This window comes from Desmodus rotundus, chromosome 11, assembly GCF_022682495.2.
Source record: "Desmodus rotundus isolate HL8 chromosome 11, HLdesRot8A.1, whole genome shotgun sequence".
NCBI classification, from domain to species: Eukaryota; Metazoa; Chordata; class Mammalia; order Chiroptera; family Phyllostomidae; genus Desmodus; species Desmodus rotundus.
In genome coordinates, this window is record NC_071397.1 from 29,130,911 (window position 1) to 29,147,841 (window position 16,931).

The 16,931-nt window shown below is 38.6% G+C and overlaps 1 protein-coding gene and 1 pseudogene across 1 annotated transcript in view; both read left to right on the top strand.

Annotated features, from left to right (window-relative positions):
- Positions 1-16,931, top strand: part of COL19A1 (collagen type XIX alpha 1 chain) — a 335,696-nt gene that overhangs the window by 35,369 nt on the left and 283,396 nt on the right. The gene's annotated exons all lie outside the window — the stretch shown is intronic.
- On the top strand, positions 2,306-3,700 carry LOC112319302 (heterogeneous nuclear ribonucleoprotein K pseudogene; annotated as a pseudogene).

Genomic DNA, 16,931 nt, shown 5'->3' on the forward strand with positions numbered 1-16,931 from the left:
CGCTCTTGCAAGGGCCCTCCAACTAAATGTTATCGTACGCTTCAAGGCGACATGGGCTTCAGGGTGGCTGAGGGGCTTTATATGCTTGGCTTTATTTTAAATTCATGTCTATTTTTCATTATTCCTTGGAAGAGCAAATGATATGTATTACGGGGCTTTAAAGAATCTGTGTGACATGCTACCTAGTTTTCTAGCATTATGTTTTAAGAAAAGAGTTCCTTGGCTTCTGTATGTACAAGTATCCCTTGTTATGTGAAAGAAATAATTCATTATTTCTATACACATTGAGAGAGAGCTATCTCATAGATTATCATATTCTGATATTCTTTAAATTGTGTTTTGGCAATTATCAGGGAAAACTGGTGAAGTTTCCAGAGAAAATACACATAAAATGTGTATACTATGGAGCACATTATTTTCTTGGTATAAACAGTGCTTACAGTTCATTAGTTGCTTCTATGGAAACATGTTTAAATAAAAATGTATTTAAAAATTTTAGAAGAGTTAATGAATGTTGAATTTCTGTATACTGTTGAATCTGAAGGGGCAACACACCCTTATTTTGACTAGCCAGTGGGAAAACCAATCAACTTTAAATGTACCAGGGAAGTGAATTTCCTGATTTAGTATTGAACTCAAGGATGATAAAGAGCCTTATCTCTCAGGTTCTATGATGTATACCCAGTGGCTATCTGGAATTCTGTGTTGAGAAAGATTCTCAGCCCATTTTGGGTTCAGCAGATGAGAGCGCTGTGACCCATTAGCAAAAAGAGGGGAGAAGGGAGTGTTCATATGTGCGTCAAGTCTGTAGCGTCTCTGATTTAGGATGATTCCTGTGATCTGGTGCTTTTGCAGCTGAAACAGTTCCTCAGAATGGGGGAAAATGAGGCTAGGTGTGAAAAAGTAATCAACACCAATTAACTTTAATAAGACTTTAGGAGCTAGACACAGTGACATAATTGACAGATATGGTCTCCTTTAACTTCTGCTACAAATAAATCTCCAGTGAAGAGGAAACTTCTCTCTCTGTCTTCCATTAAATGGGAGGTTGTTTTCTGGAAGCAGGGACTGTTTAACTTCACAGCTTTACATGGAAAAAAAAAAGAGCTGGTAAAAGATAGTCTCATTTGCGCTTTAAATTTTTATAAAAATAATAATCCTCAGCAATTAGGAAACCCTAAATTATATATTTGGAAGATGTGTAGTGTTTTGGGGAAGTTATTCAAGTTTTCTGGACCTTAACAGTTCCCTTGGAAACTCCTGCACGTGGGGAAAACTGTTCCGTGTCCTGCAGCATGACCGGCGCCTCGTCTTTGCCGCTGTTGAGCCATCCACCCCAAGGGCATGTCTTTTCCACGTGGACCTTTCCACTACCTCCGTATTTTTTTATTATAAATAACACTTCAACATACAGGAAGGTTCTTTCTCTGTGTGTTTAGAATTATTTCCATAAGATTTATTTTTTCAAAGTGAAATTCCTAGTTCACTTTTAGAGCTATTGATATGTGCTTCTAAGTATGTTGTATTATTGCTTTATCCATCTATTCTGCATATTACCCAATATCTTCAGCAGCATTAGACATAAAAGATTTATAATTTTATTAAATTTTAAGGAATTTATTAAGTTTTTAAAACTAAAAAATTACCAGTTGCAAGTAAAATCTGTAGCTTATTATGTACACATTAGGGGTTCCTGAAATGTTTCTCTTCTGCTGAGGGGTAAGAGGTAGCTTTCTGTAAGTCACTGAAATAATGCAATCTAGAATAGAGCTCACCTTTTTATTCTACAATCATTTATTGAACACCACTACGGACTGGGCACTTTACTGGGCACTGGGATTACACTGGTTAAAGAATGTGTGTCTAGTCTTGCCTTTCTGGACCCTGCTGGAGAGAGACACAGTGCAAGGAAAACCTATACTTTTCTTTTCCCTGGCTAACCAAGAAACTGAAAAGTATTGCCTTGTATCATTCAGGCATGGGCTATGGGACTCAATCCCACCCCTTCTCTCAGAAGGCTAAACTTTCTTAAGCATCACATACAGGTCAATGGATGTTAAAGACCCTGAATATGACTGTATTTCTGTCAATGTCTCTCTTTATGTCCATCAAGATTTGCTTTTTACATAGCGGACGCCATTTCCTCTGTTTCTCAGCTGCACCAGCCTCGAAGTCTTGCTTACATTCTGGTTGTTTACGGCCTATAGGCTACTGCGGCACTAGGGTGTCAGTTGTTCCTGCCCAGAATACTTCAGTTCTTCTCTGCAAGGATACATAACTGATTGGTGTTCAATATAACCCAAGAAAATGGAAACTGAACAGCCAGAGGAAACTTTCCCCAACACTGAAACCAGTGGTGAATTTGGTAAACGCCCTGCAGAAGACATGGAAGCGGGACAAGCTTTTAAAAGATCTAGAAACGCTGATGAGATGGTTGAATTATGCATTCTGCTTCAGAGCAAGAATGCTGGGCAGTGATTGGAAGAGGAGGCAAGAATGTTAAGGCTCTGGGTACAGAGTGCAATGCCAGTGTTTCGGTCCCAGACAGCAGTGGCTCGGAGCACATTTTGAGTATCAGTGCTGATTTTGAAACAAATGGAGAAATTCTGAAGGAAATCATCCCAACCTTGGAAGAGGGCCTGCAGTTGCCATCACCCACTGCAACCAGCCAGCTCCCACTCAAATCTGATGCTGTGGAATGCTTAAATTACCAGCACTATAATGGAAACGACTTTGACTGTGAATTGAGACTGTTGATTCATCAGAGTCTGGCAGGAGGGATTATTGGGGTCAAAGGGGCTAAAGTCAAAGAACTTAGAGAGAACACTCAGACAACAATCAAGCTTTTCCAGGAATGCTGTCTTTATTCCACTGACAGAGTTGTGCTTATGGGAAGAAACACTGATAGGGTTGTATAAAGTGCAAGATCATCCTTCATCTCATATCAGAGTCTCCCATCAAGGGACGTGCACAGCCTCATGATCCCAAATTTTACGATGAAACCTATGATTATGGTGGCTTTACACTGATGTTTGATGACCACCGTGGATGTCCTGTGGGATATCCCGTGCAGAGAAGAGGTGGTTTTGACAGAATGCCTCCTGGTCAGGGCGGGCGTCCGATACCTCCATCTAGAAGAGATTATCATGATATGAGCCCTTGGCGAGGACCTCCTCCACCACCTTGTCAAGGTAGCCGGGGTGAGAGCAGAGCGTGGGATCTTCCTCTTCCTCCACCACCACCACCACCTACAGGAGGAGATCTAGTTGCCTATGACAGAAGAGAAAGACCTGGAGACCATTGTGATGGCATGGTTGGTTTCGGTGCTGATGAAACTTGGGACTCTGCAACAGATACGTGGAGCCCTTCAGAATGGCAGGTGGCTTATGAACCTCAGGGCAGCTCCGGATATGATTATTCCTCTGCAGGGGGTTGTGGCTCATACGGTGATCTTGGTGGACCTGTCATTACCATACAAGTAACTATTCCCAAAGATTTGGCTGGATCTATTATTGGCAAAGGTGGTCAGAGGATTAAAGAAGTTCGTCGTCCTGAGTCAGGAGCTCGGATCAAAATTGATGAGCCTTTAGAAGTGTGCGAAGACCGGATCATTACCATTACAGGAACATAGGGCTGGGTACAGAATGCACAGTATTTGCTGCAGAACAGTGTGAAGCAGTATTCTGGAGAGTTTTTCTAAGACCAGTGAAGAACTGAAGGAGTACTGCATCTCTTTTTAAAAATCTGCTGTTTAAAAAGCCAGCATTCCTCTGCTTCCTAGGCGTTCTGCATTTGAGATGCAGCCAAATGTTTGCTGTAACATTTCAGTTCCTTACAAACAGAGTGGGGGGAGGATGTGCAGAAACTAACATTGAAATTTTGAAACAGCAGCAGAGTAAATTTTAATTTTTGTTCATTGTTGGTGGCTAAAAAGGAAAATTCCCCTATGTAATTATTGTGAACACTTTGCCGTCACTAGAACATTGAGGGGTGGGCGGTGGGACAGGGAGGAAAAATAACAGCAGTCCGTATTTCCCTGGCATCTATTCAGAGCAGGGTACAGAATGTAGTGCTCTTTTGTAAGAAACGTTTTATGATTTTTAAAGTGAATTTAGTGAACCTAAAAAAAAAAAAAGACTTACTTTACATATGGAGGTGCTCTTATGTTGGGTGTGTAGATGTTTACTAAAGGTATATCTTCTTGTTGGATTATTCCCTTTTTCATTATGTAGTGACCTTCTATGTCTCTTACTATAGCTTGGTTTGAAACTCTATTTTGTTGGAAATAATTACTGCTACTCCAGGTTTTCTTTCCTTTCCATTTGCATGAAATATCTTTTTCCATCTTCACTTTCAGTCTTTGTGTATCTTTTGATCTGAGAGGTGGGTCTCTTGAAGGCAGCATATATATGGGTCTTGTTTTCCTATCCATTCAGCTACCCTAAGTCTTTCAGTTGGAGCATTTAAGGTATTTACATTTAAGGAGATTATTGATAGATATCTATGTAGTGCCATTTTATTGTTAGACTGTTTTCCTCTGTTTTTTTTTTTTTTCTTTCTCTTTTTCTTCTTAAAGCAAGCCCTTTAACATTTTTTTGCAGTACTGGTTTGGTGTTAACAAACTCTTTTAGCTTTTTCTTGTCTGGGAAGCTCTTATTTCTCCTTCAATTTTAAATGATAGCTTTGCTGGGGAAAGTACCCTTAATTATAGGTCGTTGCTTTTCTTCATCTTGAATTTTTCATGTCAGTCTCTTCTGGGATGAAATGTTTCTGATGAGTATTCAGACAACAGTCTGATTGGTGCTCCCTTGTAGGTAATTATCTGCTTTTCTTTTGAGGCTTTTAGGATTCTCTCCATGTCTTTAAGCCTTGTCTTTTTAATTATGATGTATCTTGGTGTAGGCCTCTTTGGGTCCAACTTGTTTGGGACTCTCTGAGCTTCCTGGACTTGTGTGTCTCTTTTGTTCACCAGATTAGGGAAGGTTTGGGTCATTATTTCTTCAATAGGTTCTCGATCCCTTGCTCACTCTCTCACCCTCCTGGTATTCCCATGATGCACATGTTGACATGTTGTTCTGCTTCATGTTGCTCATAATGTTCCTTAAGCCCTCCTCATGTTTTAAAATTCTTTTTTCTTTTTGGTGCTCTGCCTGAGTGATTTTATCTACCTTGTCTTCCAAATCAAGGATTCAATCCTCTGCTTCATCTCACCTATTGTTTATTCCTTCCAGTGTATTATTTAGTTCAGATATTGCATTCTTTGTTTCTGACTGGTCCTTTTATGGTTTCTATGTCTTTTTTCATGCTTTTGAGTATCCTTACAATAATTACTCTAAACTCTCTATCTGATAAATTGCTTGTCTTCATTTCACCTAGTTCTTTGGGAGAATCCTCTTGTTCTTTCATTTGGGGTCTGTTTCTTTGTCTTCCCATTTTGTCTGCTTCTTTGTATTTTCTGCTTTAGTTGTTAAACTAATCAGCCATTAAACTGATCAGCTGTTAAACTTATCAAGCTGTACTCAGAGACCTAGCCCAAGTTCTACAGGGTGGGGCAGAGTAACTCCTGTGGGTAGGGCTCTTACTTCCCCTCAGGCTGATGCTACTAGTAGGGGAGTGCTCTGCCTGAGAAAGATGGCTGCTGCAGTGTGGGGAGTGACTCATCACAGGGAACCTGGCAGCTGTTCCTTCAGTTCTCTCCCTAGAGCTACCAGCCCCAGACTCTCCTCAAGCATTCCCTCCCTTTGCTAGATCCCAGAGTAAGTGGCTGCAAATGAAATTTTGTGTGTTGGGCCTTTAAGAGACTCTCTGCATCTCCAGCCATCTCTTCCTGGCAGACAGAACCCCTGTTGCTTTTAAGAACTAGACGTTGTCTGGGTTCCTTTCCAGCTTTGTTGCTAAAGGCTGGGGAATCCAGCTTGGGGTTTAGACCCCACACTTCTCAGGGGAACCCACAGCTCCTGAAATATCCCTCCGGATCTTCAGCAGCCACCTGTGAGAGTTCAGCCAGCCCTTTTGTGCCTCCTCCACACTGTCTACCAGTCATGTTTTGGTGAAGTGGTTTCTTCTTTCTGTCCGTGGTTATCAGGCTTCTCTCTAGCTAGTGTTCAGTTGGTTATTCAGGATGCTTTCTCTACAATTTAGTAGTAATTCCAGATTGGTCCTGGGAGGAAGTTAGTGTAGCTTCCATTTACTTTTCCACCATCTGGGATCCAAATGGATTTTAACAATTCCACTCACCAAGTCTCTGTCTATGTAAGTTAAAAGCAATCACAAATTCAGTAAAAATTTTAAATAATATGGATACATGAGATAGTGCCTTGTAGAATTAACATCTGATTGGTGAATAGGAGAATGAATTGACCAGATGTTTTGTATCCAAGTTATTCCTTTTATTTGAACCATTTCAACTTCTGCTCTCTACCATAGAATTTCTCTGCGTCAGCTGTCCTCTCAGAGGCTACCTCCCTGTTTTCAAAGGTTAACCACTTCACTTGTGCTTTTAATCTACTTCTAGCCAGCTTTCTCTAAAACATTGATTTACCCATGGTCTCCTTTGCTCTCCTGTTTTCAACGCCTCTTTCCACAGTATCCTGGCTCTAGTCTACAGGTATATACTTAATCCTTCCCTATTCCAGAAGTGTTTTCCCTTGACAGTCCCTTTTACTCCCAAACTTCCCAAAGGAATAATGTTACTGACCACTTTTACTTCCTCACACACATCCCTTAACTTACTCATATCTGACTTCTTGAACACTGGAAATTCCCTTTCACAGTTAGTTGACTTCTGTCCCGTCTCCAAGGAAATGACCTAAGTGCCTCTGTGTACCTATTTCTCTCTTCACATTCTTCCCATCATGTCTGCCAGTTGGAATCCTATATATCCTAGAAAGCTAGTATAAACCCTACTTTCTAAACACAACCTTCACTGATGTCCTCAGGCAAATTTCTTTCTTTTTTTTGTGGTCCAATAACACTTTTAAAATATAATACTGATCTCATTCTGACTCAGATAATCTAAATATCTCATTAGGTTGTAGGTTCAAATGATATATTGACACCAGTGCTTAAATTGTTCTGCTTCCTCCTCTCTACCTGTACAAATGTAGAACCTCAACTCCCTCCTAAGGGCTGCTCTTATTTCTCCTGGGAGCCCAAGAATGTTGTGCATGTGCTTATGTTCACAGTCCAGTTTGCTTCCGTTCTTGTTTTCTAGTCTCCTTGTCAATGCATGTCACCCATACTTTTGCTGTGTGGCCCCTCTACAAAAATGCTGCTCTAAGGGACCCAGACAATCTACTTAAGCTCCTTATCCTCGTCCTCAGGTGCCAGAGTTGCCCATGGCTTATGTCTAAGTGGGTATGTGTGTATACTTTGGAGGGGGGCAGCATGGATTCAGTGACCCTCTAACTATCCCCTGGACCCTGAGGCAGTACTACTACGGGACAGAGCCCGAGAGTGTAGCTAACAAATATAATTCAATCAACTCCTGCCATTCCTTCCTCTGTGGGGCTCAGAAGCTCATAGACATGGATGTTAGGCAATCCTCTCTATTATTTTCACATTGCCTGTGTCTCTTCTAATTTAACCATTATACGAATATAACATTCCCTTTGCTTACAAGAGCTATTTTGAAAAAAATATTTTATGGTATACTGTCACTATCATTTTGAAGTTCAGCTTTGATACCAGTGAAAGAGGAACTTCTAAGAAGTATGTCATTCAATTCTCAAATTATGTTGGGTACTCACTATGTGTGAGGCACTCAGGATTTAAGGATCAGTAAAGACATGGTCCCTGCCAACGAGTAATTTCTGTGTGGGAATGCAGGTATGTCAACAATTAGCTATTATGGAATGTAGCAGCAATCTTCAGATAGTATGTATGGTAGACTGTGGAAGAACAGATGAAGCCCATTCTGAGGGAATCGGGGAAAGCTTCATAGAAGATGTGAAAACTAGAGTCCTGAAGGATACGTACAAATGTGCAAGGTGAGCCAGGGGGCCAGTGTGTGGTAGTTAGAGGGAGCATCACGGTGGTGGTAAAGGTTAAGTGAATTTGAAGAATGGCGAGAATCCCATATGGTCAGTGAACACAGGTAGGGAGAGTGTCTGGAAGGTGGAGGAAGCTGTAGGGTGGGCTGAGGTGCTTTTTTGAAAAGTCCTTATGTGCGAGGCTAAGGGGTTTGAACTTTATTTGTATAGAAAAATTAAGTAAAATATGAAAAATTTCTATAATCTGACAAGAAACCAGAGTTTGTCAAGGATACCTTACTAAAGTTGTTTTTAAAAAAGTACAGGTATGGGAGCAATAGCATTGCCTTCTAGAAAAAAGGCTGAGTACATGCCATTGGGAAAATCACAGCTCTCAGATAAGTTGTACTCTCAGGCTGATCCTGAAGCAGTAGCCAAGCCCCCAGATTCAGGAAGGACATCTCAGAGTTCAGAGAACCTCTTAGGGGTGGGGTTGGGTTTGACTCAGTAGTTACTACAATTATTGGGTAAAGGACACCTGAAAAAACTAGTGTTCAAGGTCTTTCTGATGAGCACCTTCTCTAGTCCACCCTCAATTTTTATTATCTGAATGTCATCTAGTAGGCAAAGCTTGTTTTCAATAGGAAATCATTTACAATGTCACAATGAACAAGTGCTAATCGTAACAGGTGAAAGATTGAGAGTCATCCAAGCTTTGTTTTCCCATTAACAACCCATCTGTCTGTATCCCCACAGCAAACACAAAAAGGCTAAGATTTCAGAGTCTCTGTGGCTGTGGAACTCAAACATCATCACCCAGCTTGCCGGGAAGGCATTTCAGACAAGCCCTCCAGGCCCTGCTGGCCAAATTGCTTGTAACGTGACAGGTGATGGTGGATGTCAGCTGGGAAAGAAATGACTTACTATAAACTCCAAGCATCTCTCACTTCACTCTCAGGAAATGTAACTTGTATCTTATTTCTCCTCCTGGAAGGTATTCAGCAAGTCAGAGGCCCCATTGATACGTGTAAATACGGAAGTTCTTTATAAACCCTGCCTCACACTTATTTAGAATAGAAGAATTAACTTGGAAGCCAGTTCTTGATATTTAAAAATAGATTTTTCTCATTTAGCCATTTCATTTTAAAAGCAAAAATAAATAAATAAAGGTTAGGCTAGCTAAATATGATCTGGAAAACTCAGTTTGGCTCTACCAACATAACACTTTCAAAAAAAGGGCTTTGCTTCAAGGCTTATGCTGTGAGCTAGTTGAAGAATTACTTCTGGAACCATTATAATTAGTAGGTAAACTTTTTTAAACAATGTACTTTCTAAATGTGTATCACACTCAATTTTTGGAATACTGTTTACAAAATAAAATTTTTCTAGAATAATTATGTCCTCTTTTCCATTTATGAGCACTGAAATTGTCAAAGTTTGTAATCTTTAAAAAATTTTTTTTACACATTTCACTCATTGAAACACATTCCTTACTATTTAGCTAGAACAAAAAAAATTACTTAGAAGAACAAAAAAATATTTAAAAGAACAAAAAAATATTTAAAAGAACAAAAAAAGAGAAACTGATGGTCATGGGTTTTTCCTTATTATTATTCTTTAGTTTCGTTTTATCCTTTTTTTTCCCCTATACATGAGACAGACGTGTTACTTGCCACATTACAACCTGTGGTTCTTTTAGAAATAGGGAACAAATGCACCAAATTGAACTTGCTGTATAATGAACTTACCAATTATTTAATATACTAAGAAATAAAGAAATTTATGATCTTCAAATGGTCTTTATTTTTCTTGACAGCAAACCACTAAGGCCTAGTTATGGAGAATAAATGAGATCTACTCCTTGATTTCAACTCTCCATAAAACAACTTTTGAATAAATACTTGCATGTACTTTAAAAGAGTGAATGATTTTTTTTAACTTTTATGATTTCCCCTGTCTGTGCCATGCTTGCAGTACTCCCCATCTGGAAGGCGGTGAGAGAAAGCACTTCATCCCCTAAGGCAGCCCTTATTGGTTGCTCATTAATTGGGACAGCCAGGAAGACCCATTATTTGTTCACTTGACATTGTTCTGTCCCCGAGAGACCAGATACCTCACCTTCATTAAGTTAACTTTGTGTAGAGCTGCGTTAGGCATTGGTGTTACACCTGGGGATGAGTGGACTGGAAGCTACACTGGTCCCTACACCAGGAAGATATTAATGTAGGATCAGTGCTAAGGGTTCTCCTTTCCATAATCATTTGAAGTAGTCACATTTGTGATCATGATTTCCACATTTTAAGGAGTTACCTGTTTTTTCAGTTAGGTTACCATTCTATTGATGTTCTTCCTGATATATTGCTTCTCACCAGGAGGATAAACCCAGAGGCAATTTTTATCAGAATATTTCAAACTTTTCTTCCCATTACATAGTTATTGGTATATTTACTGTTTTCATAATTCTCACTACTTCCTGAAAACTGCACTGCGTTTTTAAAAAATGCTTGGTGAAAAATCCTAATTTCTCTAAGAAATGATCTGTAAGGAATATATAGAAAATATTCCCAATTGTTCATCACCTCCTGTAGCATGCATATCTTTCCTAAAACCTAACAGAGGTATCCTGATTTTAAAGATATTACTATGTGGTTTGCGGTACTTCCTGATCTGTGCTCAAAATATCATTAGGGGAAGGAACTGTAATAATCTACCCCTCAGGGCTACTGGCCACCCAGGCTATGCATATGTCATGATGGGTACTTTGCTCAGAGCCCAGAATATGATTTATTGTTGTTGTTAATATTACAGTATGATTGTAAACATTTTAATTATTTATCCATTTCTTGAAATTGATATTTTATATTAATTTACCACCCCCTACCTCATCCAGCACTGAGAAGAAATTTGTTTTTCTCCCTTGTAGTCCCAAAAATTACTTTTAGGTCAGGTTAGTAACAATGAGGGAACTTTTATTCCTAACGTGGAGGATGCAAGCAACCTGATATACCAGAAAAAAATGACCTTGGAATTAAGAGTTCTGAGTTCAGGTCCCATCCTGACCTCTGTCTGGCAAAGTGATGGTAGAGCAGTTTTTTGACTACTGTGGCTTTAATTTCTCTATATGAAGTGAGGTAGCCAATCTAAATTCACTATTAAGGGTCCTTTCAGCTTTAGGAGTGTAGAAATACAGGAAACTATTGCATGTGGTGTCATAATTGAAACATTTCCAAAGACTGGAAGACTCCTGCTAAAGCATGCTTTCAGTGAAATCTTCCTGGGGCAGGTATTCCACGTTGCTAAAGCCTACAGAAATTTTCACTTCTTTTTGAAAGTAAGATGCTGATTGTGCTTGTTCCCGGACTTGTTTTGTGCCTCAGCTTCTTGATTAAATCGCTATAGAATCACATAGGATTTGGTTTTCCCTTCTGTTGTTTTCCCACTGAACGTGATATAGCACAGTCTCATGAAGCCTTAACTTTAAGGCATTATGCAGGCTAATATATTTTATACTGAATACAAATGTTTGTTACCTACTCTGATTGCCCATAGACATCATTATGGATTACCCATGCATGGAACACATTTTTGTGAGTACTTCTTATATGCCAGGTATTAGTCTAGATGTTTGATTTAGAGCAACAAGTCTGGCAGAATCCCTGTTCTCATGGAAATCACATTCTAGTTGCTGGAGACAGGCAATACAGCATAAACCAGTACCTTCAAAAAAAAATGTTGGGTAGTTTTGAGCCTGTGAAGAAAATAAAACAAGGTGTTAGGTAGTGACTGAGGTAAGGACAACTATAGACCTTTCAAAGGAAGTGACATTAGAGCTGAGACCTGAGTAGTGAGGAGAAGCCATCTAAGTGAAGACTTCTGGGAACTGCTGTCCCAGAAGAGGAAACAGGAAGTATAAAGACCTAAGACCTCAGTGAGCTGGTGTGTTCAAGGAACCAAATTCAGGTCATTGTAACTGAAGCATGGGCGCTGCACCGAGACTGAAATAGGAGATGATGTGTCAGAGGAAGGCAGGAGTCAGAGCACATTAGGCTTTATGAGCCACGATCAAGGATGAGCATTTTATTATAGGACCAATGGGACACTGTAGGAAGGTTATAAGTAAGGGAGGGACCTTGCCCACTGTACATTTTAAAAGCTCATTCTTGCTGCTGTGTGCAGGCTAGACTTTAAGGGAGGGAAAACAATCAAGACACTGTAACAGGAGTACCAGGAATGGTGGCACCTTGGATTAGGGAGTGATAGTAGAGCTGAAGAGAAGTGGGCAGAATCAGGATCTACGCTGCTGGGCAAACAATAAGACTTGCCAGTGGATTGTATGGTATGGGGAATAATAACAGAAAGGCAAAAATCAAGAATGACATTTGGGTATTTGGTTGGAGCATTTAGGTGAATGCCCATATCTTTTATTAAGATGTGGAATCCTTGTAAAGGGACGTGTCTGGTAGGAAACAATAAGTTCAATTTCAGTTACTTAGAGATACCTTTAATATCCAAGTAGAGATGCCAAGCAGGGACTTAGATATGTGGGTCCACAGCACAGGTGAGGAAGATGGTCACTGAGGTTTATCTTGGTTACATCTCCCCATTGGCATCACCTCCTTTTGGTGGGAACTGTCCTCCCATGTTTCCAGTGGCTTAAGGTGACACTTTTGCTACCCAGAGCTCCCAACAGTGGCATCTCATCTTGGTCTGGCTAACTCAGGGTAGTTCCTGTTCTGGATTTATTCCTTTCTCCCTGTACATTCCCCACTTAAACTTTCTTCCTTTGTGACAATCCATGTAGCTCCCAGTTCTATGCTTTCTAAGGTGAGAATTAATTAGACAATTTGTTAGTAACATGCGACTGGTTTCTAGGGACTATTTTAATGGTAACACAGCTCTTATTTTATAAACACAAGGATTTTCCAGAGAGGGAGAAAGCTCTAATAGCAGAGAATTAGATGTTTTGGCTTGTCAGTGAAAGTACTTTGTAGTTAGGGAAAATGTTGGTATCTCTAAGTTCATAATCACATATACAAAAGATAGTGGATGCTGAATCCTATTTATTAACAATTATAGATACACAGAGTGTATGCTTCCTCCATCTCATGCCAAGATCTTTCTTGTATTGGGTTGGCCAAAAAGTCCATTGTGTTTTTTTCCGTATGATGGCTCTAGTAGTGCTTATTTGTCTTTAATCTCATCCAAAACAATTTTGTTAGACTGTATTGTGGCAGCTGTCATATAAGCATACATTTTTAAAAATTTATAAAAATTGGTGAATTTTTGTGCAGCTATTTTAATATTGAAGAAAAGAAGATAAACACCATTTTCAGCATATTATGCTTTGTTATTTCAAGAAGGGTAAAAATGCAGTTGAAATGCAAGAACAGATTTGTGCGGTGTATGGAGAAGGTGCTGTGACTGATTGAACATCTCAAAAGTGGTTTGTGAAGTTTCTTGGTACCATTGACATTTTGGCCAAATAATTCTTTCCTGTGGGGCTGTCTTAATGCTTTGGAAGATGTTTAGCAGCACCCCTGGCCTCCACCTCCTACAAGCCAATAGCAGGAGATACCCAACATATTCAAAATATCCAAATCAATCAAGTTATTGGTGAAAATGAAAAGTATGTCTTTTATGGAAAAAATGTAATGGACTGGGACTAATCCTCTCAGGGGTACTATAAAGAAGATTCCACAAGTGGCAAGTTTTTTTTGTTTTGTTTTTGTCACCTTTGGATAATTCGGAATGACTTTAGTTTGGCTCTCTATGAGTTTATTTAGTCCCATTTAAAAAATTGATTTTAGATTAAAGATTTTATTAATTTGATATACATCTGCTCTCACATGTCCATTAATACTTAGGTGACTTTGATTAATGTTAAGAAAAATAGACAAAAGGGAAAAAAAACTACATGAACTTTGAGCTCCTCAAACATAGATTAACATTAATTTACATGTATGAATTTACCATTTACAGTGTATAAAATACAGGGAAAATATTCCATTGAGAATTTCTACCCAAATATATATATATATATGAATGAGTTTGGCAAGTAGAGATCAACAATATTTTTGTTAATGGGAGTATCACTGAATAAGCAATGGATAGAATTTCTTATAGGAAATTACACTCCATTCAAAAATATTCAAGCATGGATATCTTAGACATAGCAAGCTGTCATTATATCTCTCTGGTAACAGACCAGTAATCCAGTATGGCCTCTTTTATAATAGAAACTTTGGCAAGACCCAGAGAAACTTTCTGTGTCACATTAAGTGTTTGTGCTTGTGTGGTACAAACAAGAAACACAGTCTGTAAGAGCAGATATATTTTGCAACATATTAGTTTTAAAATACAGAAATTTTTCTTCAAAAATTACAGTCTTGGCAAGCAAAATCATTTTTGGTCTTGAAAGCAGATTATGAATTTCTAAAAGGGAAATATAGTAACTATAAAATTTTCATCCATTATACATTTAGGGTAAGAAAATTAATTTTTCTTTAAACATTACTGAATTTATTTCAATGTAATATTTTAATACTATGTTATATATTAACATCATTAATATTCATGTGTTGCTTTATTTTTTTGTCACAGAAAAAAGCTTTCAGGTGATATATTTTCAATGTTTAAATGAGATTTTAAATTATTGAAAAATAACTATTTAGTTTTATTTACATAATACTGAAGAATCACATCAAAACTAACTATGTTGTCAGGGGTTTTATTTGCTGGATCAGTGTTTCATTTAACATGGTTACAAAGTGCCCTGTTGGTGCTGCACTTAGGTTTTCTGGTTGATGCAAAGACAGATTTAAGGCTGTTCTTGTCTTCCAAGAATTTTCAATCTCGTGATGAGATGTGACAGGTGCCTTTACACACACACATACACAAGTATATATATTCACATACACACATGTATATATATTTACACATACACATGTATATATATTTACACACATACACATATTTATACATATATTTACACACACACCCACATATATATTTATGTACTTATATACATGGGTGTGTGTGTAATATACACTTATATACATGGGTGTGTGTGTAAAGAGTGCCTTTTGGTCTCCTCTCATAAAGGAACTAATCCCATCATGAGAACCACACCCTTGTGACCTCATGCAAACGTAATTATTTCCCACAGGCCTCACCCCCAATATATATTGGAGGTTGGGCTTCAACATAAGAATTTGGGGGAGACACAGGTCAGTCTACTAGAACTAATATCAGACAAAATAGACTTCAAGAAAAGGTTTTTAGAAGAGACAAGGAAAGCCATTTTGATAATGATGAGAGTGTCAATCCACAAAGACAGTATGACAGTCATAAACTTTTATGCACCCAACAGCAAAGCTCCAAAATTTATGAAGCAAAAACTGACAGAATTTAAGGGAGAAATAGATAATTCAGCAATGATAGTTGGAGACGTCAATACTCCATTTTCAAAATTGAAAGAACATTAGGTAGAAACTCAATGAGGAAATAGATGACTTGAACATATATGTAAACATATGTAAACCAATTATATCTAAGAGACTATAGAACATTTCACTCAACAACATCAGAATACACATTGTCCTTAAGTGTACATAAACATTCTCCAGGATGGGACATGTGTGAAGTCATAAAGCAAGTCTCAATAAATTTAAGAGGACCGCAACAATATTGCTGTTAATAGGGTTTTAACACTAGGTTTTCCATTCACACCTTGAATTCTAATTTTGGCCTTGAACTATATTTCCCTACTCTCTTCAAATTTATATCGCTTCCTTATAATTTCTGTGGATGATTTCCCTCTCCCAACCAGTTTTAAGGAACAGGGTAAGAACCTTCCTTTCTCCATCTTTGTAAGCCTCACAGTGCTCTACACATGGTGGGCATTGAGCACACATTTTTATAGCTCCCATCTTACCAACTACCAGTCATTTGTTTTTGTTTGGTTTACACAATGTTGGTCTGGACAGTGTTTGTGAAAAATATGAATTAATTTCCAAAATTAAAACTCAACTTTTAGACAAAACTGTGGGTATTTGGCATGTCTTGCAAAATGGCATGATCTGGCAAAACGTGACCAAAATCCCACATGGTCACAGCTGGCTGGAGCTAAATAGCAGTTGGTCCCTGTAGATGGACTGGGCTCTCAGTTTGTCTCAGTCTGCACGTGTGTTCTCTGCATGAGGACCAGTGTCAGTTACTGTTATTAACTCAGTTGCCATATTTGTTTTTCCTATAGAAGATTTAAGAGGAAAGTGAGAATTTCTTGTATGCACATTTCTACACAAGATGGAAAACTAAAGCTAGACTGAGAGGACCATGTTTTTTGTTGTTTCAGTGGGTTATGTTGTTTATACCTGAATTCAGTTCATCAATTGATTCCTTTACTATTTATTGAGTACCTACCTCGGGTAGCCAGTGTTCTATACGCTGGGAACAAAGTCACCTAAGTATTAATGGACATGTGAGAGCAGATGTATATCAAAGTAACAAAATGTTTAATCTGAAAATCAGTTTTTAAACGGGACTAAATAAACACATAGAGAACCAAACTGGTCATTCCAAATTATCCAAAGGCACCAAAACAAAACAGAACAAAAAGGTACCACTTGTGGAATCATCTTTACAGTACCCCTGAGAGGGCTAGTCCTAGTCTGTTGTATTTTTTTCTGTAAAAGACACACTTTTCATTTTCACCAATAACTTTATTGATTGGATATTTTGAGTATGTCAGGTATCTCCTGCTATTGCCTTCTAGCTCTGCAGAAGCTCGTGAGTGAGGATGTGTGGGGTGGGGGTGGCGGTGTAGTAAAAATGAGGTCCCCAGGTTTGTTCTCTTCTCTTTCCTTATCCAAGTAGACAAAAGGTGAAAGGATTATTCTTGAGAGAAATCGAGCCAGTGAGATTCCAGGCTGGGACTAACAAGGACAGCAAGTGCAGAAAAGA